A 24,048-nucleotide genomic window follows, 5' to 3' on the forward strand; every position below is an offset into this window, starting at 1 on the left:
TGCTATTTGCACACAATTCCTAGTGTACAGCAGATACCTCACTGCGTTACATGAAGGTCCACCATGCGAGTAGTCTGATAGTGTAGTAGTATCTCAAAGAACCAGGGCAGATGCTCTTTAACTGCAAATCTTGTATAACTTGTGGTGACATGTGTTGTTAATGTACCAGATTAGCTTAACTCAATCCAGATGGAATGCACACTGGCCAAATTAGGTTTGATGGGAAGAGGGAAAGGAGAAGGTTCTGAACATGGGAGATACTGCCATAAAGACAGTCCTCATTATGACCCCACATGTAGAGAGCAGGGCCATTGGGGGTGATATCAAATGAATAAATAATGTGTGTGAAAAAAGGGCCTGTGGCTAGAGGGAAGGGGGGCAAGGGCTGGGTGTAGATGGGCAAAGGGGTAGAGGAATGGGGACATCTGTAATAGTGTCAACAATAAAAATAAAGTTTAAAAAAGGGAGGGGGCTGAAGGAAATCTTCTATAATCTTAACAGTGGCTATATCTAAGGAGATGGAGCCATAAGTGATTGTTATTTTTTCTTTATCCTGTTTTATATTTTTCCAAAGTTTTTTTCTTATAATGGGTATGTATTATTATTATAGTCTGAAAAACTATTGTGTTAACTTATAACGTAAATGTTAGTGACTATCAAATTAAAAAAAAACACAATGTGTTTCAAAGGACACTATAAAGAAAGTGAAAAGACAATCCACAGAATGGGAGAAAAATTTACAAATCATATATCAGATAAAGGACTAGTATCACTTATCAGATATAAGTAAAGACCTCTTACAACTCAACAATAAAAATTTAAAAATGGGTAAAGGATTGAATAGACATTTCTCCAAAGATATACAAATGGCCAGTAAGATTATGAAAAGACTAGAGACCCAGTGCATGAAATTTGTGCATGGGGGGTTCCCCCAGCCCAGCCTGCACCCTCTCCAATCTGGGACCTCTTGGGGGATGTCTGACTGCAGTCAGACATCCCTCTCACAATCTGGGACCGCTGGCTCCTAACTGCTCACCTGCCTGCCTGCCTGATCAACCCCAACGGCCCCCCCTGCCAGCCTGGTCACCCCCAACTGTCCCCCCCTGCCGGCCTGGTCACCCCCAACTGCCCCCCCCCCCCCCCGCTGGCCTGGTTGTCCCCAACTGCCCCCACTGCTGGCCTGGTTGCCCCATGCAGCCTGCTATTCAGTCATTTGGTCGTCCCTCACTAACCCCCCCTGCTGGCCTTGTCGCCCCATGCAGCCTGCTGTTCGGTCATTACTGTGATGGCATCCTGGACAATTTGCATATTCCTCTATTATTAGCATAGATGCTCAACATCATTAGTCATTAGGGAAATGCAAATTAAAACCAGAAGATACCACCTCATACCTATTAGGATATAAATAATCAAAATGATAACTGTAACAACTGCTGTCAAGGATTTGGAGAAATTAGAACCCTCATAATGAGAATATAAAATAGTATAGCCACTTTGAAAAAATTTTACTTCCTCAAAAAGTTAATTATAGAGTTACCATTTAGCCAAGACATTCTACTCCTAGATATACACTCAAGTTTTACACAAAACTTGTACATGAAAGTTCATAACAGCATTATTCATAAGAGCCAAAAAGTAGGAACAATCTAAAATGTCCATCAATGCATGCATGGGTGAATAATGGTATTGTCCATACAAGGGAACATTATCCTATATAATAAAGAGGTAATATGCAAATTGACCCTCATGTCTTAATGTCACAAGATGGCCAGCAGGGGAGGGCAGTTGGGGGCGACCAGGCCTGTAGGGGAGGGCAGTTGGGGGTGATTGGACCAGCAGGGGAGGGCAGTTGGGGGCAACCAGGCCTGCAGGGGAGGGCAGTTGGGGGGACCAGGCCTGCAGGGGAGGGCAGTTGGGGGTGATCGGGCCAGCAGGGGAGCAGTTAGGTGTCAATCATGCCGGCAGGGGAGTGGTTAGGGGGCAATCAGGCAGCCAGGCAGGCGAATGGTTAGGAGCCAGCAGTCCCATATTGTGAGAGGGATGTCCCCTGAGGGGTCCCAGATTGGAGAGGGTGCAGGCTGGGCTGAGGGACACCCCCTCCAGTGCACACATTTTATGCACCGGGCCTCTAGTTCAGATATAAAAAGGAATGAAGTACCAATGCTACAGCATGAGTGAACCCTGCAAATATTACGTTAAATTTAAGAAGCCAGACCCAAAGGATGTCTATTGTATGAAATGTGCGAACAGGCAAATCCATAGAGAGAGAAAGTAGATTACTGGTTATCTGGGACTGAAGGTGAGGGTGGGGGGACTGGGGAATGACTGTAATAGATTTCTTCATATTGGAGTGCTGACAGTGTTCTGGAAGTATCATCGAGTTGTAAGAGATCCTTATTTATATCTGATAAGTGGTGATGGTTGCATAACTTTGTGAATAATTGAAAATCATGGAGTTATACCTTTTAAGAGTAAATTTATGTGAATTGTATCTCAATAGGAAAATGACTGAAAAATGAAGATTTTTCAAATATAAATCCACTAAAAACTCTGGGTCTGCCATACTTTTGATTGATTAGAGTTGCCATCATTTGAAGGCCTATGAAATAAATGCTTACTGACTGTAAGGAAGAAGAAATATAGGGTGCAGGCACTTTGTATATGCAAGAGCCCCCCTCCCCCCCCCCCCCGATTTTTCCTTCCCCACTCATCACCTTGTGAAGAAGTTGCTGTGTGTGTTTTTCATAGACATCTGGGGTGGGGGAGGTATTTTAGAAAGGACCTACTGAATCCATACACCCTGTTCTACAGATGAAGAAGCAGAGGCCCAGAGGTTTATTTACTGTTACCTGGTGAGCCGGCACACCTGCGAAGACTAAAATAAGATTTCCTGTCCCCAGTATCTTTGAGCTGCCCTTTGCCTGTCGCTTAACAGGCAACGGCCACCAATTTCAGGAATTTGCAGGTGTGCTCTGCCACGCACAAGCAGAGAAGCATTGATTTTGCCAGCCTCTTCCCCCTCAGAGGCCAGCATTTCAACTTGTGGCGTTTGATGACTCTTCACTTTAATCTACTAGCAAAAAGTTGTGACGTGTGTAAGGCCCAGCTGGGCGTGCGCTCCGCAGGAGAGCTTGGGAGAGCCCCCTTCTGTCCCCCTTAAGAAAGTCAGTGATTAGAGAGCTGGCATTAATGGTTTTTGTCTCAGTTGGTTTTTATGTCGCTCCTCCCGTCCTGTTTATTCAAACCATCTTCAATGTGAAAGAAGACTCAAATCCAGGCCTCTTAATCCCTACTCGTCTCTCCGGCACCCAGAGATTGTTCTGAATCCAGTGTCAGACGTCCTAGTTCGGTAATCGGTTCCCGAGGCAGGCACTGCGTTTTCTCTGGAGTCCCCCCAACACCTGCGCCCTTCTGGACACGCATCCTCTGCTTTCCACGGAGGATTCCGTCCCGAGGCGGGGCAGGAGCGGACGCACGGAAGACACGAGGCTGGTTCGGAGAACGGCGGGAGGGTGCTGCCGCCCCAGGGACTGTCCCGCTCAGGCACCTGCAGGAGACGAGGGCCCTGCGCGCTCCACAATCCCTTTCTCACCCCGGGCCAGAAAACAGCCCCACCGCCGCAGAGCAAATTCTTAGCGGAGTGAAAGGCTGCAGTAAAAGGCACAGGATGGGAGTGTTAACCTGCCACCCCAGGGGCGTCCAGGGACGCCCCCCGGTCAGAGATAATAGATAAAAGCAAGTTTCAAGGGGGCGGGGGATGGGCTATTTCCCTCCCTCGGGGGTAAAAGCAAACCCACGTGGGCAGAGCAAAGTGCGGAGGGAATTCCTCGGCCTGGTTCCGGCGGTGCAGAGGCTGGCGGGCCCGGTGGGGGACCTCGGGCGAGGTGAGCAGAGGTGCCTCGTGGGTTCGGGGGATCTTGGGGCCGCGCGCAGGCGCACTGAGGCCGCCGCCGGCCCGTCCCGGGGTACAAAGCGCTCGCAGAGCCGGGGTTCCCGCCTGGGGCTCCCTCCCGCCGAGCTCGGGGACGCAGCCACAAGCATTCCTCACCCGGCGTCTGAGATTGACCAGCCTCCCCCGACCTCTTCGCCATGGCCGCGTTTGCAGGGCCGGGTGGCTACCGTGCGTTTCGGTGTTTAATTCTGGCGCTGGGCAGCGGGTCGGCTCCGCCCCCTCCGCCCCGCCCTCCTCCGAGGTCCCGGAGCCGGCGGAGCCCGGGAGCGGCGCGCCCGGCTCGGCAGGACCGGAGGAGCGCCCGGAGGTGAGTGCAGCCGGGGACTGGCTGCGCCCTTTTCCCCGCGGGGTGGGCGCGGGCCGCCCGGGCTCCGACTTGTGCGCCGGCCCGGCCTCCGCCCAACTGGGCAAAGTTGGCGCGCGCCGGGGGCGCACGGCGGCCGTGGCGGGGGCGGAGGGCAGCCCCGCGGATCCCTCTCGCTGGTTCCCTGGGCAGCCCCGGAGCGGGCCTAGGGACGGGGTCGCCGGGCTTTGGCGCTCGCTGCGCGGCGGGGCTGGGTCCGTGTGGCAGGGGAGCGCGGCGCGCCTGGCTCCGGGCAGCGGGAAAGTCCGGCCGGAGCGCACGGCCTTTTGATGCCCCCGGGCCCTTTAATCCGCTCGGGATGGGGTGGGAGATCCCCTCCGAGGCGTCTCCCCGAGAAGTTCTCCGCGCCACGGGAGGGCAGGCGGTCGACCTCTTCATCTCTGTTCCGGGGCGGCAGGTGGCCTCGAGTCGCCCTCAGCCGACTCGGAGATGACTCGGGCCGCGGTCGGAGGGGCCGGGAGGTGGGGGAGGGGTGTGGGAACTCGGCCTCCGGCCCGCGGAACTCGGTCGGGACGGCGTGGGCTTCTGGTGGATCCGCCACGTCAGGTCGAGGGAGGGTGCGCGTGCTCTTCAGCGGCCCCGGCCCCTGAACGCCCCCTCGAACACGCCGCGTGGGCAGACACGCAGGGAATGCTGCGCGCAGGCGGCCACCCCCCCCCCCCCTCCCCGCTCATCCTCTCCGCCGGCTCCGCGCGGAGCTCCCCGAGGCCACTCTCCGCGGTGCGTCCGGCAGGTCAGCCAGACCTCTGCTGCGCCGGGGTGACTGGGTGAGGGCTTTGGCCGCGTTAATCATGAAAAACAACTTCTGGCGTCCCCCAGTGCTCGCTCTCTGCACGTAGTCTCCTCGGAGGTTCATCTTGTATTAATGAAATGTTGTATTAGGACGAGAGCGCTAGACTAACAAGGGAGGTTCATCATGCAGGTCTGTCATTGTGCAGTTTCTTGCCTCACTTTCCTACCCCCCCCGCCCCCCCCCCCCCGCTCTCGTCCCCTACCTCTGAGCTGGATTGAAATCAGAGCCGGTTTTCTCATTTTTAATTCATGAGTTTATTCAATTTGATTTTTAGGTGGTACTTAGCACTTGACCTGTTAGTGCTCCTTTCATCTTTTTCTAAAAAAGTTGGGCACTCATCCACCTTTAATTTATTTTAAAAAGTGAGATATAATAAACATGCCATAGACTTACCCTTTTAAAGTGTACCATTTAGGGTTTTTTAGTATATTCACAAAGTTATGCAGTCATCATTACTACCTAATTCCAGACATTTTCCAAAAAGAAACCTTATACCCATTAGCCGTTATCCATTAGCAGTCACTCGCCATTTCTCCTCCTCAGCCTAGTGCTCTCTCATTGTAAGGTGAAGTTTTCCCAAGATAGAGATTGAGCAAACTGAGAAGTTACCTTCAGTCCTTTTCCTCTTAATAGATTTGGGGGAAGGTGCTGCTGCTGAGGCAGTGCAAGAAAAATTAAATATGAGCTGTCCTATGTCAAGATTAACATGTCTAAGGAGCCTGGCAAGCGCGGCTCAGAGGTTGAGCGAGGACCTATGAACCAGGAGGCCATGGTTCCATTCCCTCTCAGGCCACATGCCCAGGTTGCTCACGTGCTCCGTCTCCAGTGTGGGCCGCGTGCAGGAGGCAGCCGATCAATGATTCTCTCTCATCGTTGATGTTTCTATCGCTCCCTTCCTCTCTCTGAAATCAATAAACATATATTTTAAAAAATGTGTAAAGATAGAGGAGAATCCCCTAGGGGAGAAGTGAATGCCTCCTTTAAGGACACACAAATTAGCCCTGGACAGTGTGGCTTAGTTGTCCCATTAATTGGTTCAATTCCAGGTCAGGACACATACCCAGGATGCTGGTTCCTTCCCCAGTCTAGGTGGGTATTGGAGGCACCAATTGATATTTCTCACATTGATGTTTCTTTCTCCTCTCTCCCCCCTCTCTAAAATCAATGAAAAAAATATATGTAAGAATACACAAATTAGGAATGTGATTTATCCTCAAAGGCCACAGGGTTGCTTTGGGACACTTTCTGCACCCTAGTTTGCCAAGTCCACAGATCACTCTAGTTGAGGTTCTGCCTCAGCCAAAGTGAGTTGGGGGGGGTGGGGGGTGGGGGAGGGGGAGGGGAGGGGAGATGATAGAGGGGAAAAAGGGACTGCAATTTTAAAAATAGTTTTGTTTTAAATCATCCAAAATGGCCCCAAAGAAAGAAATCACAGGCAAAAGACCAGTAGAAGAGGTTCATGAGTATCAACATCTACTCACAGATAGTCACATGAACTAAACTGCTCATGCATTAATCCCCTAGTCCAGGGAGGAGGAGGATGGGAAAAGGTCTAGTTGAAGGAAATTCAAGGAATGGGGGAGGGGGCAGGAGTCTGGCTGAAAGAAGAGTGTTGTGGGAGCCCAGGCCTGTTAAAATGGAGTAGCTGTGGGATGAGCAGATTCAGAGGCAGCCAAAGGGATCTCAGTAAAAAGTTAACACATATTTTACTCAGGCATTTGTTGGATTATTTGTGCATGCTTTTAAAAAATCACATTTTGAAGCTAGGTAAATTACGCAACAGCCACCACACTTCTCTTCCGCTCTGCAGTCAAATAAAGAAGCCAACTGGTTTTAAATGTTACAGGAAATTTTATGCCTCATGTGTGGGTGGCTTGGCTTATGCCATCTCTCTTTTTTTAAAGTGTAATTTACAAAATTGAACTATAACATACAATATGACAAATAACTTACAAAATGAACATAAACTTATAACTAGCACCAAGATCCAGGAACAGAACATTGTGTTCTGCCTTATTGCAGAAAGCCCCTCATGCTCCTTTCTAATCACTATTCCCAAGGGATAGTCTAACCATAGATTAGTTTTGCCTAATAATACAAAAGAAGTGGCTATATATGGTTTCTTTTTATCAACATTGCATATGGCTATCTATAATAATAAAAGCATAATATGCTAATTAGACCGGACAGCTGAACGACCTTCTCGATGCATTCCGGACAAAGCTGCGAAGGCAGGGGCCGAGGCAGAGGTGGTTAGGGGCGATCAGGCAGGCAGGCAGAGGGGTTAGGGGTGATCTGGCAGGCAGGTGAGTGGTTAGAGGCAGGCAGGCAGGCAGGCAGGCCAGCAGTTAGGAGCCAGTGGTCCCTGCAGGATCGGGTCTAAACTGGCAGTCGGACATCCCCTAAGGGGTCCCGGATTGCAAGAGGGTGCAGGCTGGGCTGAGGGACACCCCCGCCCCCTGTGAATTTTGTGCACTGGGCCTCTAGTAGTTCAATAATTATCATTGCTGGCCAATACTCCATTGTGTAATTCTACCCCAATTTATTTATCCATTCTAGGGTTGATGGGCATTGAGTCATCTCCAAATTTTGTCGTCGGTGAATTGTGTGACTGAACATTCTAGTATATGTCTTGATATACATGTACACACTTGTATTTGTATTGGGAATGTCCTCAGGAGTAGAATTGCTGAGTTCTAGTGTTCAGTTTAGCATATATTGCTAAACAGATTGCAATATAGTTTATACTTCAACCAGCAGTGCATGTGAGTTTTGTCCTACCTTCCCCCCCCTTATTTTTTAAAGATTTTAAAATTGATTTTTAGAGAGAGAGGGGATGGGAGGGGGAAGAGAGAGAGAGAGAGAGATGTGAGAGAGAAACATCACTAGATCAGCTGCCTCCTGCATGCCCCCTACCAGGGATTGAACCTGCAACCCAGGCATGTACCCTGATTGGCAATCGAACCAGCTATCTTTCAGTGCATGGGAGACGCCCAACCAACTGAGCCACACAGGCCAGGGCTGTCACATCCCTTTTTAAATTGCAAAAGCAGTAAGTAGACTTAAGGAGATTTTGGCAAATGGACAAAAGGTGACCCATATTAATCGGTCTCAGCAGACTGATTATTTCCGTTGTGTTCGATTCCAGTGCTTTTCCGTGTCTGTTCATACTTTTATGGAGTCATAATCCTAAATTCAATTTTGTATGTTGTTTGTATCTTAACACTATATCTTAATGTTGTTCCAGTCTTTATGACTTTTAATTCCTATACAGGTCCACAATGTCATGGTTATGTTTTCATTTAATAATTTACCCAACATTGGAAATGTGTGTTAAATTTTGTAGTATTACTGGTATATAGGGTGGGGCAAAAGTAGTTTTACAGTTGTATGTAAAACAGCTTATTCTTGTATTATTTATTAATTATTGTATTTTCTTTTTTTAAATCTTCATCTGAGGATATGTTGTATTGACTTGAGAGAGAGAGAGATGGGGCAGGGGGGAAGGGAGAGGGAGGGAGAGGGCGGGAGACGAAGGGAGGGAAAGGGAGAGAAATAGAGAGATAGAAACATTGGCAAGAGACAAATATGGATCAGCTGCCTCCTGCATGCCCCATACTGGTAATTGAGCCGGCAACTTGGGCATGTACACAACCCGGGCTTGTGACTGCTGAACGAGCCTGGTGATCTTTGTGGAAATGTAGCTCTGGACCCAGACTTTTGGTTCCTAGGTCAATGCTCAACCACTGAGCCACACCAGCCAGTGACCCTGATATCTTCTTGATAAATAGTGTAAATGTGACTTTGTTGTAATCTCACTTACTAATCATGTAGTATTTTTCTTTATAGGATGCTTTTTGCAAAGGTACGAAGCTAGGAGCTTTGGGTGATATAAGAATCATACCATTAAGTATGATCAGAAATTCTGTATAAAAATTAACAATACCACTTAGGCAGAATTCTTATATGTGACATAGGAGTGTTTAGTTTACTTAACAGATACGGAATGCTTATATGAGTTCTGAGTCAAAAGAGGCCTTTCTTGCCTGGTCGGTTAAGATTGGCTTCCATAAGCAGTAAGACTTGAGCTGAGCTTTAAAGAGGTCTTTAGAAAGTGGGGTGGGAGCAGTCGGGGAGAGGTCCAGGGGGGAAAAAGGAGACATATGCAATACTTGAAACAATAAAGAATTTAAATTTAAAAGAAAAAGGAAAAGAAAGTGGCTAGGGAGCAGGTATCTTTAAAGAAAAGAGACCACTGAGCCATCTCAAGGGGAGAGATTAACGGTTCATAGACTCTGGACCATGGGGTTGCTGCTGTTTCTCGACCGTTCTTTGTCTGGAAGATATTCAAGATAAACTAATATAAAGATAGAAGAAATGTTTAGAGCAAAGAATCTCCCAGAGTTCATAGCAAGTGGGGAGATAGATACAGAATTGTAGTAGGAGTCAGAAGGATGGAATAAATGGTTCATTCTGGAAATGTAGGGGGTGGAGAAATTAATGCTGAGTGGAGAGATTTGGGTGATATTTAGGGACCTTGGGCCTTGAAAACTGTACAGGTGGAGAGTAAAGAGCACTGCCGTTGGGGTAGGCTTTGGAGAAACAAGGCAGTCCAGCAGTGCTTGACGTGTAGTAAGTGTGGTCAGCCACATGCTTGGAGACCAGGTAAGTGCCCTTTGAGACTGCACCTTCATCCAGTGGCTTGTGACTGCTGGACGAGTCACAAGCCACTTTGTGGAAATGCAGCTCTGGACCCAGCCTGACTGGTTTGAATCTAGGTTCTGCTGTTTGATGTGTGATCTTGGTACAGTTACGGAACCTGCCTGTGCCTTAATTTCCCATGTCTAAAATGGGCAAAATAAAATCACCCCCCTCTCATGGGATTATTTTGAGGGTTAAATGAGTTAAAACACATAGAGTATTTAGAAGACTGCCTGATACACAGTATGTGCTAAGCATGTTCACTATTGTTCCTTTAATTTTTAAAAATCTTCCCCCAGCTTTGAGGTATAATTGACAAAATTATAAGATATTTAAAGTTGTGCATCATGATGATATGTACACATTTAGTTAACACATCATCAACATATGTATTTTGTGTGTGTTAGAAGCATTTAAGTTCTACTGTCTTAGCAAATTTCAGTTATATAATACCTTGTTATTAAATTTCCGAAGTCATGTTTGCACATTGTAAGAATGCAAAAAACCAAGAAGGGTTTAAAATGAAAACGAAATCCCATCACTCCTCTGATCGTAGTTCAGAGTATAGTCTCTTTTCAAGTGTCTTAACTGTCGACTATGTTTTTAGGTCTTCTGGTGGTTAGCATTGAACAAATGACCTTGACATTTAGTGGCTTAAACGATTGTTTCATGCTAGTATGGATTCAGGCAGGGCTTGGCCGGGTGCCTTTGCTCTGCATGATGTCTGAGGTTCCTGTGGCACTTAGCTCGTGAATGGGCCGGTCTGGATCTAAGAAGGCTTTGTACGCCTTGGCAGGGGGTGGCTAGAAGGCTGGGCTCAGTGTTGACTATTGATATACATATGATAATGTAAGCATGGTGGCCCTAGATGTCATATTACTTACATGGCCACCAGATTCCTCCATGTATAGTCATGCCCCACATAATGCAGGGGTGGGAGTATCTGGCCCGTGGGCTGCATAAGGCCTGCAAAATTATTTGGTCTTGCCCTGCCAAGACATTAGGGGTGAGTTAATTAAATGTTTGATCAAATATAGCAGGCTAATTTTTAAGTTGATAATTTTCTATGGCCTGCGAAGGATGTTATAAATATCCAAATGGCCCTTGGCAGAAAAATGGTTCCCTACCCCTGACATAACGTAACGATGGGGGTACAGTCTGCTGGGTGATTTTATTGTGCGAACATCAAAGAGTGTACTTCACAAACCTAGATGGTAGCCTACTATACACCTAAACTGTTGTTCCTAGGCTACAAACACTTGAACAGCATGTTACTGTACAAAACACAAGATTAAGTCAGGCACACGAGAAAGTGATGCAATCAAGAGACAAAGTATGAGGCTGCTGGCTGCGTAACACGGCATAGTTTTACAGCAAACTTTCTTTTTTTAAAAAAAAATATTTTATTGATTTCAGAGAGGAAGGGGGAGGGAGAAAGAGATAGAAACATCAATGATGAGAATCATTGATTGGCTGCCTTCTGCACACCCCCTGCTGGGGATCAAGCCTGCAACCAGGCATGTGCCCTTGACCAGAATCGAACCCTGGACCCTCGAGTCCGCAGGCTGACGCTCTATTCACTGAGCCAAACTGGCTAGGGCGCAAACTTTCTTTTAAAAATCCCTACCTGAGGATATGTTTTGTGTTTTTTTTAAATCGATTTTAGAGAGAGAGAGGAAGGGAAAGAAAGAGAGAGAGAAACATTGATGTGAGAGAGAAACATTGTTTGGCTGTCTCCTGTATGTGCCCCATCCAGGGATTGAACCTGCAACCTGGGTATGTGCCCTGACCGGGAATGGAATCTGACACCATTTCTGTGCATGGGATGACACCCAGCCAACTGAGCTACCTGGCGGGGGCACAGCAAACTTTTTTTAATAAGTAGGAAAAGTACACTCTAAAATAGTAATGAAAAATATAGTATATGAATATATAAACCAGGAACATAGCCATTTATTATCATTATCAGTGTTATGTACTATACAGAGTTATATGTGCTATTTTTTCATATGATGGGCAGCACAATAGGTTTGTTTACACCAGCATCACCCGCAAACACATGAATAATGCATTGCGCTATAACTTTATGATTGTTATGCTGTCACTGGGTGATAAGAAACTTCCAGCTCCATTATGACCTTAGGGGACCACTATGGAATATGTGATGGGTGCTGACTGAAACATCGTTATGCAGTGAATGACTGTTTATCAGGGTTCGGTCGAGAAACAGAACCATAGGATGTGTATATGTTTATAGAAGCTGACTTATTATAAGGAATGGTTCACGTGATGATAGAGGCTGACAAGTTCAAAATCTGCCACATGGGCTCCCAAATGGGAGGCTCAGGAGGGCCAGTGGTGCAGCTGAAGACCAAAGGCCGTCTGCTGGAGAATTCCTCTAGCTTGGGGAGGCCCGTTTTTGTGTCCTCATCTGATTAGATGAGGCCCACTCAGATTACGGAGGGCAATCTGCTTTACCCAAAGGTCACCGATTAAAATGTTGATCTCATTCCAAACACCCTTCGTGTTGACACATACAGTGAACTCAAGCTGTGGGCACCTCACCTGAGCAGGTGGGAAGCTTCCTGGCCTTTTATGACTGAGCCTCAGAAGTTACATGACTTCCCTTTTACCAGGCTCTGTGGGGTGGCGCAGTCACCAAGCCTGCTCAGACTCAAGGGGAGGGAACATAGACCCTCCCCTTGATGAGAAGAACGTCAAAGCATTTGCAGCCTTCATGTTAAACTGCCACAGTCTATACTACTTGACTTTGCAAATTTGACAGTAGCTATCAATTTCCTGTTAAGGGGGTTATATTACCTCTTCCCTCTCTTCCTCTGCCCTCTGCCTTCCAGTACAGTATTTATTAGATACCCTCTTATTTTTATCTTATTATAGATTTTCCTCTCTTTTTTGTTACCTTTATAATTTTCAGTAAAGCATTTTATACTTGGCCAGGCCATGGAGAGGTGGAAAACTCAGGTTTGTTGGCGTGTTCGTGTGTGTGTGTGTGTGTGTGTGTGTGTGTGTGTGTGTGTGTGTGTTGTGTTGTGTTTGGGAGGGGCACTGAAGGAGAAAACAGAAGGGGAAGCCTGACAATGAGGCTCTTATTAAAACACTCCAGCCACTAGACATGTGAATTGCCTGTGAGTTTGTACTCTGCGTGAGCATAGCAGGTGACTTAATCCATGCTTTTTTCATTACAGCGGCAATCAGTTAATTGGAAACTGTTATATATTTCAAAGTGTCAGGAAGCCTGTAGCTCTGTTGGATTTTTTGTTTTGTTTTAAATCCATTTAGTTAATGGAATTGAGCAGTGGGGCTTAGTTGAACTCTCAGAAGACATCCTAATCCCCCTTTTTATAATTATCTGGTCCCCTGAGAAGCACACAAGAACCTCAGTTCTTGTTGGTTTACCTTTTTTATTTTATTTTTTAGAGACAAATGGTTTATTTGGTAACAAGGGGTAAAAAAAGGAAGTCTTCATTCTTTTTCCTTTTTCTCTGCCTGGTGGCTGCAAGAGCCAAATGACTAGCAGCATATAAGAATTCCCTTGCCAGTCCTTGATCTTTTGCAGAAATGCAAAGATGCCTGAGTCATGTGACTTGCAGTTATTATTTTCTAGACAGAGTGCCAGCTGTTGTGCTTTCCAGTATATCAGCAGTTGCTACATTTTCCTCCCTGTCTTCCGGTTTCATGGCAGGAAACAGTACTTCCTTGATTTTACCGGTATTGGAGTCTGTGAGAAACATGGTGACTCGGTGGATGCCCGCGCCCCAGCCAGCTGTGGGGGGCAGCCCTTGACATCTGTGAACGTGGCCTCATCATCGCCAGCGGCCTGGCCTTGGCCTGTTCTTCAAAAAGCTGCCGCTGCCCCACGGGTCAGTCAGCTCCCGTAGGTGTTGCATAGTTTCTTCTTTGTGACAAACAGCTCAAAGTGCTCAGTCGGACCCTCTTCAGAGCGGTGCCATTTTTTTTTTTTTGGCCAAAGGGCCCATTATCTGGGGGTGATCACAGATGCATGTAGGATCGATGTATGTCACTTCCAAGCTTTTCTGGGAGCCTGGCTGTGGTCCCAGGTAGAGGACATTCCAAAGCTTTTGCCACATCGATATCATCGAGAATTTTGCTAGTTTCTTTAATTTCAAAGAGGTTCTGGCAGCTTCACCCCCAGGGCTTTCTCAAACTCTTCTATCTTGCAGATTCTCTGGGGTGGAGTGAGTCTCCTAGGCTTGGCCTTCCAGGCCATCTGGATGGTAGGTGACCTTGTAGCTGCGTGACGTGCTTCACCTTCCCTGAAATCTGTGAGCCGGAGGTCCTGTGTGGGTTCATGACTTTGTGCAGGAAAGATTTCACAGTAAGAGTCCAGGTGACTTTCGGAGGATGTTTATTAAAGCTGGGGACCGGGAACAAGGAAGGGCCTAGGATAGAAGAAGCAACAGGTGAGGGACTGACTCGGTGGGGAGATGAGCGCAGGCTGGGCTGCTTTGGCTCAGTAAGAAGTCAGAGAAAAGGGGGTCTTGGGGACAGGGTTTGGCCCGGGACAAGCTGCCACTGCCCATTGCTCCCTGGTTGCGAGCCTTGTAGGGTCCCTTAGAGTTTAGGAGATGCGTACCTGTGGGGAAGGGAGGGGGACAGGGAAAGGCATGGATGTGATCCTGGGAGGGAGAGCATGCTGGGAGCTGGGACCTTTGTGGGTTTTTGTTGTTTTAACGATTTTTAAAATTGATTTTTAGAGAGAAGAAGGGGGAGAGAGAAACATCCTGGTGAGAACATAGATTAGCTGCCTCCTGCACGGCCTCTACTGGGATTGAACCAGCAACCTAGGAACGTGCCCTGACTGGAAGTAGAACTGGCAGCCTCCAGGTTCATGGGACAGTGCCCAACCAACTGGCCACACTGGCTAGGACTGGACCTTCAGTTTTTGAGGGTTCTTAAAGGCTGGGGGTTTAGGGAAGGTCTTGGGGAGGATCTGAATGGAATATTCATCAACTTTATGCTAATGTGTCAAAATGCCGTTTATTCCCTTAACTTCATCTGACCTTGGGTGTGGTTGGCAAGTGGCACTAGTTGGATTTCTGTTAACTGTCACCCTGAGTAGGGTGATTTAAGCTATTTACCCTCTGATTGGGGAGAAGTATAAATCATTTACTCTTAAGTGTCCTTGGGTTAGGGAAGATAGGACTTTTGCGATTTACTAGATGGCTGTAAGCTGCTTGGCCGTTTAACCGTCTGTCTCAGTTTCCCTATTCCGTTTTCCTGGTTTACTAGCCTGTCTCACTTTGACCTCGGGGAAAATATGAAAAAATAGAGCAAAAGTAGAAATCAAGGTTGAATTCATTCATTCTCATTCTCTCTCACTGATTCTTCTCAACAGAGCTGCTTGTTCCTATTTAAAAAGAAAAAAAAACCTAATTAAAAGAAGCCCTTTTTAGGGGCTCGGATTGTTCATATCATGTGATGCTACAGACATGAGCAGAGCAAGGACTATACAGAAGGCCACCGGGGTGGAAAGCCCCAGGTGCCTAGCAAAGGACAATTGCAGTGTGGGACCTCGCCCCCAGGGTGGCCTTTCCTCCCCCAGCAAGTCCATGGTCATGTGGTTTGGACAGCCCCCCCCCCCCCCCCCACACACACACACACCACCTTTCCTCCCTGGAGATAACATCTAGGCCTCAGTTGTATTTTAGCTCCTGGCCCAGAAAAGCAGCAAAACCAGACAAGCAACCACAGCTGACCTCAAGAGCAGTTTCATTGGATAATAACCCCCTGCCCTGGTGCTGACCAGTCAATCAGTGGAGATTCCCTACTAGAAAGCTGGTGAATATTCTATTGAGATCCTGCCCTGGAACCTCCCCTAAAATCTCCACCCCATAAAACCCTTAGGATGGAGGACCCAGTGCGCTCTTCCCGGGAGCAGAGAGCATGCCTGCAGCTTTCCCTTTCCCTTTATCTTTCCCTTTCCCTCCCCCTCCCCCTCCCTCTCTCCTCCCCTCCCCCTCCCTTTCTCCCTTCACCACAACTTTACCATTGCCTTCCTCACTCCCAAGCTCCTAGGACCCTACCTTTGCCTCCATAACTCATTTCCTCAGCCCACTTCTAGGAATTATTTCTTCTACCTCTGTAATTGTGTAAATAAACGTTCTCTTGTAGTTGGAGTCTTGGTTCTGAACTTTTTCCTAGCCAGAACTCAAGTACCGAGGTTGCTGAACCCAGGTCCAGTCGGACCCCCACCAGTCTAACACCCAGTGCTGTCCCCGCCCCCCCCCCCACAACAGTGGCAGGATTAAATCCTGGGGGGCATGCCTAACGTGTCTTTGGGGAATCCAGGCTTCCGACCTTGAGGACAGAATAAGATTCTCCAGAGACACCACACTTTGATCTCAGTTCAGAATTAAAATTCACGCGTGGGAGTCCCGTTTGCTGAATCCCTTCAAGGGGAGAGGAGATGGGGAGAGAAATTATTGAACTTTATTTACTAAGTTTCTTAGCCTTGGCAGGGTTTCAGTAGCAAGTGGGAGAAGCGATTCAAATAGTTACTGGTAGGAAAGTTTTGTATATTGAAACATTTTTTTTTAAGTTGAGGGGATTTATGGTTATTCCTCCAGTAAAATCAAATGGACTTGTGTTCTAATAGATTTTTATTGCGGGGGAGGGGGAGTGGGGAGGAAAGGGGAGAAGTTGTGGGATCTGAGAACTGTTCATAACGCTGGGAATGAAGCAGTGTGGGTGGGAGGCACAGTGCAGAGTCCTGAGGAATAGCCTTTTTATGGATTGGCCAGGTGGTAGTTGAATGAATGTAATTTCATCAGCAGCATATACTAAGGCTGCCACAGCTGCATGAAGGCCTAGATTCACCAGCTGTCATGGTGGTCTGGTGCCCAGTGCATGGCAACCTGGCAGGAATGCCATGCTTCTGTCAGCTGAAGTTTACACATTTTGGTTATAAAGAGATTTGTCCTAATAAGATGTGGCCCTACCTGCCAGGTGTGTGTCTGAGTCTGCTGTTCTCCACCACTCGTCCCCAATCACACCGTTTTATGTGTGTGAACTTAGAGCCATGAGGGTGCTGTAAGTTATCCTCCCCAAATTCAGTGTATTCTTTTTTCAGGAGAGTTGTTTGTTTGTTTGTTTTTTTGGTTAATCCTCACCGAGGATATTTTTCCCAGTGATTTTTAGATAGAATGATAGGTGCGGGGAGAGACACAGAGAGAGAAACATCGATGTGAGAGAGACACATGGATTGGTTGCCTCCCGCATGTGCGCCCCGACTGGGGCCAGGGATGGAGCCTGCAACCAAGGTATGTGCCTTTGACCAGAATCGAACCCGGGTCTCTTCAGTCCATGGGCCAACGCTCTATCTACTGAGCCAAACTGGCTAGGGCTTCAGGAGAGTTTTAATCAATTTTTAGGCTAATAGAGAAAGAGACTGTTTCTCCTTTTTTTTTTGAGGGGGGGAGGGGTGGCGGGTGGATAGGAAGGGAGTTCTTTTAGCCAACCCCAGGCAAGAAAAGGCCACTGTTTGGATGCTCATGCAAACCAGGAAAACATAATTGGAAAGGCCTCGGTTTTCCTTTCACGGAATCCCATGTGCTCATAGAGCTTTTCAACGCTGTCCAGAGAACCAAGGCATCTCACCCAGAAACAGTGCCCGTGCCCGGCTCAGGTCTGTGGTTGTAGTGAAGGGTGTGCCAACGGTTCACCTCTTGAAGTCAAGAATGAGTAAGAAGACCTTGAGGACTCTTAGTCAGCCGCAATGATTCAGGAGAGTATTTGCTTTAGTGCAATGGAAAAAACTGTCACTCTTTCCTGCTCAACTTTCCTTGCAAAGGCAGGAAATACTGCTTAAGGGGCTTGAAGTTTATATAGTTTATAGTTTGTGAATCATCCATTTTCTTTAAAAGAAAAAGGTGTTGTAAACCTCTGGCCTTACATCCTATTTGACCGAATACCTGTGCTCACCTGCTCAGAGTCCTGACAAACCGCTCTGAGTCACATGTGACGTCTGCCTGGGCCCCAGGCCGGGTTGAAGATGCCAAATCTAGCTTCATCCCGAGCATCTCCTTTTCTCTCCTTGACCCTCAGGGACCCAGAAGAGCTCTTTCTTCCCCATTTCTTCCCCATTTCTAACCGTGACTTTTAGTCTGGTCATATTGAAGGGAGGAGGTTCAATATAGGGCAGTGGGTAGACTCTGGAGCTCTAGACTCTTAACTCTACTGCTTCCTGCCAGGCATGTGTTCCTTTGCTTCTGCCTGAAAAGAAACATTAATATCATTAAGCCATTGTGTTTGTGTCTTGGGGGGAGGAGGAGAAAAGGGACAGGGAGAGCAGGGAGGGAAGATAAAGCAAGGGACATCCAGGATATAGTATTTCCTGACTGTAAAACTCCCTGGGAGGAAAATTCTTAAAAGAGCTGTCTGTTTGCTTACGGCCAGAGAAAGGGCTGTGATCTCAGGTAGCCCACAGTCGATGGAAGAAGAACCCTGGGGACATGTGAAAGGGCAAAGGCAGGCTCAGGGGCCTGGGCCCGGGGGAAACCCCAAGTCCATGAAGTGCTACCACTCTTCTGCTTTCTCTTCAGGCTCTCCCACCGTCCTGGCTGAGCATAATAATCTTTCTCTGCCCGTAACATGGTTATGAGGAGAGAGACAGTGCCCAGAGGAGCTGAGAGGATCAATGAGGTAATAGATAATGTGTGTGAGCCTGACCCAAACTTTGTTGAAATCTGCTCACTCGAAGAGAAGCTTGTTGCCCCTCCTGCCGAGGAAACTTTCGCTGGTTGTTTAGAATAATGGGATCTTGGTCATTGCTGGGAAGTTGTGGAGGTGTTGGGTACTTGGCTCTGGCAACATGTCTTCTGGGAAATGCTTTACAGAACTGCTGGTTATGCTGAGCTGTGCTGAAAGTATGCTATGGGGCTTTTAAGGGCTGGTGTTGCAAATCCTTCGCTATTTATAACAATGTTTCCAGGATATAATGCATAAATTCCCTTGATAAACCGCAGGTTAAGTTGGTGAGTCCTTGTATCTGAAGCTTTGGGGAAGTGAGGATGGTAACATTGTAATTGTAGTCTAGGGCCTATACATAGGCCCGGTCCTATATAGTTAACTTTCCCATAAATCAGTGGCTGTATAGACCAAGAGGATTGAGTCTATTTCTCATAGCAACATGTACTATTTTCCCTATTCTCATGTTCATTACAATGAACAACTTTCATTCAGCAGTAAAAATTAAAGAGTGAAAAGGCAAATCACAAAGTAGAATATATTTGTCATCCTTATATCCAACAAGCAACTTGTGCAGAATATGTAAAGAACAGCTACCAACCAAAACACAAACAAAAAACCTTAATTTTAAAAAGAGAAAAAATCAGGAAAATGCAAAATTAAAACGACTCTAAAATGCCAGTGTGTGTGTGTGTGTGTGTGTGTGTGTGTGTGTGTGTACACACACCCACACACACTAGACGCCCAGTGCACAAATTTGTGCATGGGTGGGGTCCAGCCAGCCCGCCCCAATTTGGGTAGGGGGGTGATTGGGGATGGGGCTGGCTGGGGGGAGGGGCCACAGGCAATTGGCTGGCTGGCCCTGCCCCCTCGTCGAGCTCCCAGTCAAACTTCCAGTGGGGAGACAATTTGCACATTAGCCTTTTATTATATAGGATATATTCACACAGATGTCTAAAAAACACATAACCAACCATTAACGGAGATACAGAGAAGCTCAAACTCTCATACAGTGCTGGTGGAAGTATAAATTGATTGAACTACTTTGAAATGTATTTGGACTAATCTATAAAGCTGAACAAATGCATATCCCATGTCCCAGTACTTATGCTCCTAGATGCCCAACCGGAATGAGTGCATATGAGCACCAGAAGCAGTTACAAGAATGTTCATAATAGAATGATCCAAATATCCATGAATGGGTAAATAAACTGTGGTACGGCTATGTAATGAAATACCAAATGGCAATAAAAAAGAACAAATTACTGCTACATAGAACAACGTGATGAGTCTCTTAGACACTGAGTAAAAGAAGTAAGAAACAAGCGTACATGTTGTATGAATCATTTCTATGAAGCTCAAAAAGAGGCAAAAAATAAGTGATGGTAACAGAAGTTAGAGCAGGAGGTGGTGCAAGGAATGTCGTGACGGGGCAGGGGTATGAGGGGTGTGCTGGGACGCCGATGATATTCTCTATCTTTGACTTGGTTGCTGATGACATGGATAAGTTTATTTTAAGCATTCATCATGATAAATATTTAAGACTTACGTATTTTACTGTATGTATGTTATTCCTAATTTAGAAAGTTTATTAAGATCAAGCATTTTAAAATAAGTAAACCAATAAGGCTTACTGGCTGAAGAAAGAAGAGAAGAGAAAGACTCATGTAAACTGGCTTAAACATACCAGCATCAACAATAAGGAATTTGTTGGGAGGAACCCAGTGAAACCCTACAGTGTTGTAGCCGGCAGTCCTCCTGGGCATTGGGGAGTTAGGGCCTGAGTTATGATTTCTTGGGGGCACTCATGGTGTCGCGTCTCCAGCATTTGCACCATTCCTCGGCTTTTCTGCAGAGATCCTCTTTCTCTGCTTCAGCTCACATGTGGTAGACAATGGCAGCCCAGCCTTTGTTTACCATGACCTCCCATTTCAAGCCTAACTCCTTTTTTATACCTTATTGGAGGCCCGATTCACAAAATTTGTGCAAGGGGCTTGGCCCTCGCAGCTGTGGCTTTGTCCGGAAGGTCGTTCGACTGTCTAGTCTAATTAGCATATTATGCTTTTATTTTTATAGAGAGTTATGAACCAGGAGGTCACGCACAGTTCGATTCCCGGTCAGGCCACATGCCCCGGGTTGCAGGCTCAATCCCCAGTTGGGGGCGTGCAGGAGGCAGCCAATCAATGGTTCTCTCTCATCATTGATGTTCTATCTCTCCTTCCTTCCTCTCTGAAATGAATAAAATATATATATAAAAAAATTTCTAGCCCTCTCTCCCTCCCTGTTGATTGGCTTCATTTCCCCCCTATGGTCCAGTTAGCTGTGGCCAGGGAGGTTGGGATTAGGTAGCAAACAAAGAAGCCAAGGTTAAGGACAGGTGGATTTTTCTGGAAAGGGAAACGTGTGTGAGAAGAAAAAAAAAGATTGCCATTTTACCACATGTTCGCCTGCTGAAGGTAGGCTTCCTCCCATTTTGTCCAGCTAGTATTTGGAGCAGGGGGTCGGGGAATTCCCCAGAAATTCTTTGTTCCCTCCCAACCACATCAGAGTCTGATGTCTACTTCCAAACAGGACACCCCAGCAGCTTGACCCTGATTTCTTGCGGAGTCTCCCTGAACTCTGCTTTTACCAAGATCCGCCACGAACTAGTCTTGTGGAGGGAGCTGCTGTTACTTTGTACCATTTTGGGGATTATGGACTAATTTCCCAAATACATGGAGAGTCACATCTCCTGGGTATAACTTTGTTTCAGAGGATAGGAAATACTGTTCCTAACTTGAGTTGAACCTTAGCAGTGCACATAGCCTTTCTGATCTCTATTCCGGGCTTGCTAAGGCTGGTGGAGAGAACCTTGGGCCCCGGATTCAAAGCAGAGTGTAGCATTCTCCCCCTCCCAGTCTCTTGGGTAAACTGTAGGTTTACCGTTTCCAAGGTCTGGAGATGCCTGTATGGGATTTCTTAGCATTGCCCTTCACCTCTCGCGAGGCACCTTTCCACTGGGCCTGCCTTCCATTTGCTTCCTCCCGCTGAAAACAGCCTCTCACCTCAGCCTCTGGGGATGACAACCTTTCAGCTTGAGCCTAGTAAGTTTCTGAGCTCCTCTGGACTTCCAGCGTGCCAAGACCGAGCGCACATTTGCGAGAGGTGGTGTTGAATGCTTTTCCTTCAGAAATTAACTTTTCAATGACTTTATGTGTTTCATCAGAGTAGCTATGAGAGGAGTCTTATCTCAGGGTATTGCTTTTCTTTGGCTTCCAGAAAAGAAATGGAGAGTTCTAGTCATTTTCATCAAGCTCTGTTTTAACCGATCATTTGGAAAACCTTTGTATCAGATCTTATTAGTAAGACTCCCGGGCAGGGACTAACAGTAAAAAGCTCAAATGAACCTCGGCTTTTTTGGGGGGATGATCTCTACATCCCATAAAATCCCAGGCAGTTACATTTCCTTGTTTTGCTGTGAGACTGGTGTACAGGTTAAATTTATAACCTTGATTCTTGTTTTATCCCCCTATCAGTTAGAGATTAATTACGGGACTGTGAGACGGTGAGCTGTTGAACTTTATCTTCTTTGAACCTACCATTGTTCTCAAGAAGGTCTTCCAAAGGTCAGTAACTTAAAGTTTCCCCTTTCCCCTAAAGCATGTATTTGTAAGGCAGAAACTTTAATTAGAAAAAGGGAGGTGTTATTTTCAGTTTATTATATTTGTTATGCAGATGGGCAGCCTGAAAATTCACTGGCAGTGAGACCTACATGTCCATCTACCTTCATTAGGCTGCTGTAGGTATTGATGACTCCGTGGAGCATTAGAACATTTTAAAAAGTAACGTGTTGATTTCATTTCTCAAGCTTAGATGCTCAGTGGCTTAAAACAACATTTTAGTTTCTTGTTCATATTACATGATAGCTGTGGCTCTGCTCCAGGAGTCTTCTTTACTCTAGATCCAGGCTGAACGGGCCACCCCCGTCTGGGACATACTCTCCTGGGAGTAGCCAAGGGTAAGAAAAGAAAGGACCAGTGGCTGAACCAAGTCATTTGGCTAAGCCTGCCCAGCGGTGAAGTAGGGAAGTAGAATAATTCTTCCACCTGGGGACACTGTCACATGACAGTGGGAGGTATAATCCTCTATGGGGAGGGCAGCAAGTAATTGAAACAACATAATCTGCCACAGTGGCACCCTATATTTAATTCAGAGGTTTAATGGCCTGTATGCTGATGCAGAAACAGTTTTTAGAATTGATTAAATCTGTATTTCAGGGTTTATTTTGAAAAGGTTATGCTTCAGAAATCTGCCTAGATATGGAAAATAGGGTCTAATCTTTGTACACAGGACTGATTAATCTTTTATGAGCTGGAAAGCTGTGCCCGCAATTTGGTAACTTTCCACTCATTGTTTCTCAAAGGTCTAGGCCTGTATTTTAATCAATCAAGAAATTACTCTTCTTACTTTCTTGACTTTTAGTTCTTGATTTTTCATGTATTACTGCTATCTCATTGGTCATTGTTTTTTTGTTTGTTTTACCACTTGAATTAGTAGGGTCTTGGCTGCCAACTAAAGGCAGATGGTTCTGTCAAGAGAAGGGTAGAGAAATGGAGGTCTTTTGGTGAAATTAAAATGTATTAGGGCCCAGTAAATATGCCTTGGTATGTTTTCTTCCAAAAGTGAAATTGCTGAGCTATTGCTAATATCCTTACTGGGAAATGTCTATCTTACTATTTAAAAGTACAAAATCAGCCTTAGCTGGGTTGGCTCATTGGATAGAGCATTGGGACGTGGACTGAAGGTTTCTGGCTTCGATTCTAGTCAAGGACACGTACCTAAGTTCCAGGCTCAATCCCTGGCCCTGCTCCGGGCATATGCAGGAGGCAACCAATTGATGTGTCTCTCAAAATGATGTTTCTTTCTCTCTGTCTCTTCCTCTCCCTCCCACTCCCTAAAAGTTAATGGAAAAATATCCTCAGATAAGGACTAACAATAGCAAAAAGTACAAAATCAGAATCTTTTTAAAAAATAAATTTTTATTGATTCAGAGAAGAAGGGAGAGGGAGAGAGAGATAGAAACGTCAATGATGAGAGAGAATCGTTGATTGGCTGTCTCCTACATGCCCCACATTGGGCATTGACCCCGCAACCCGGGCATGTGCCCTGACCGGGAATCGAATTGTGACCTCCTGGTTCATAGGTCGATGCTCAACCACTGAGCCACACCAGCCGGGCAGGTTCAGCAGTTTTGATGTGAATGTCAGAATTTCTGTTTGGCTGCCTATTACAGTAGGTGGACCAACCCTCCATTGGCGATGTTGAATGCTACATTCTGGGCTCTTTCTGCACACTTGACCTGCCCCAGCTATTAACGAAAACTTGATTTTACACACTTGTTCCATCGAAATATTGGGTACGTGGAATGCCGTACTTCCTTTCCCTCTGATTTCTTCTGTGGAGTTAGTACGTGTGATCTTTGAGGATGGGGAACCGTGTAAGAAGCAGCCACAGGAAACTCCCGCTTCCCAA

At 46.5% G+C, this 24,048-nt stretch overlaps 1 protein-coding gene across 4 annotated transcripts in view; it reads left to right on the top strand.

Moving 5' to 3' along the window:
* Positions 1-4,141: 4,141 nt before the first annotated feature.
* KANK1 (KN motif and ankyrin repeat domains 1) overlaps positions 4,142-24,048 on the top strand; it is a 191,129-nt gene continuing 171,222 nt past the window's right edge. For 2 of the 4 annotated variants that reach the window (XM_079790917.1, XM_079790921.1), the window contains exons 1-2: positions 4,196-4,259; positions 22,053-22,142. The gene's annotated coding sequence lies outside the window, so the exon portion shown is untranslated. Of the gene's footprint in view, positions 4,260-18,272; positions 18,493-22,052; positions 22,143-24,048 lie in introns of those variants that run through there. The other 2 variants (XM_079790918.1, XM_079790919.1) reach the window with 2 other exon arrangements.

Source organism: Cnephaeus nilssonii (assembly GCF_951640355.1).
Source record: "Cnephaeus nilssonii genome assembly, chromosome: 14".
Taxonomy (NCBI): domain Eukaryota; kingdom Metazoa; phylum Chordata; class Mammalia; order Chiroptera; family Vespertilionidae; genus Cnephaeus; species Cnephaeus nilssonii.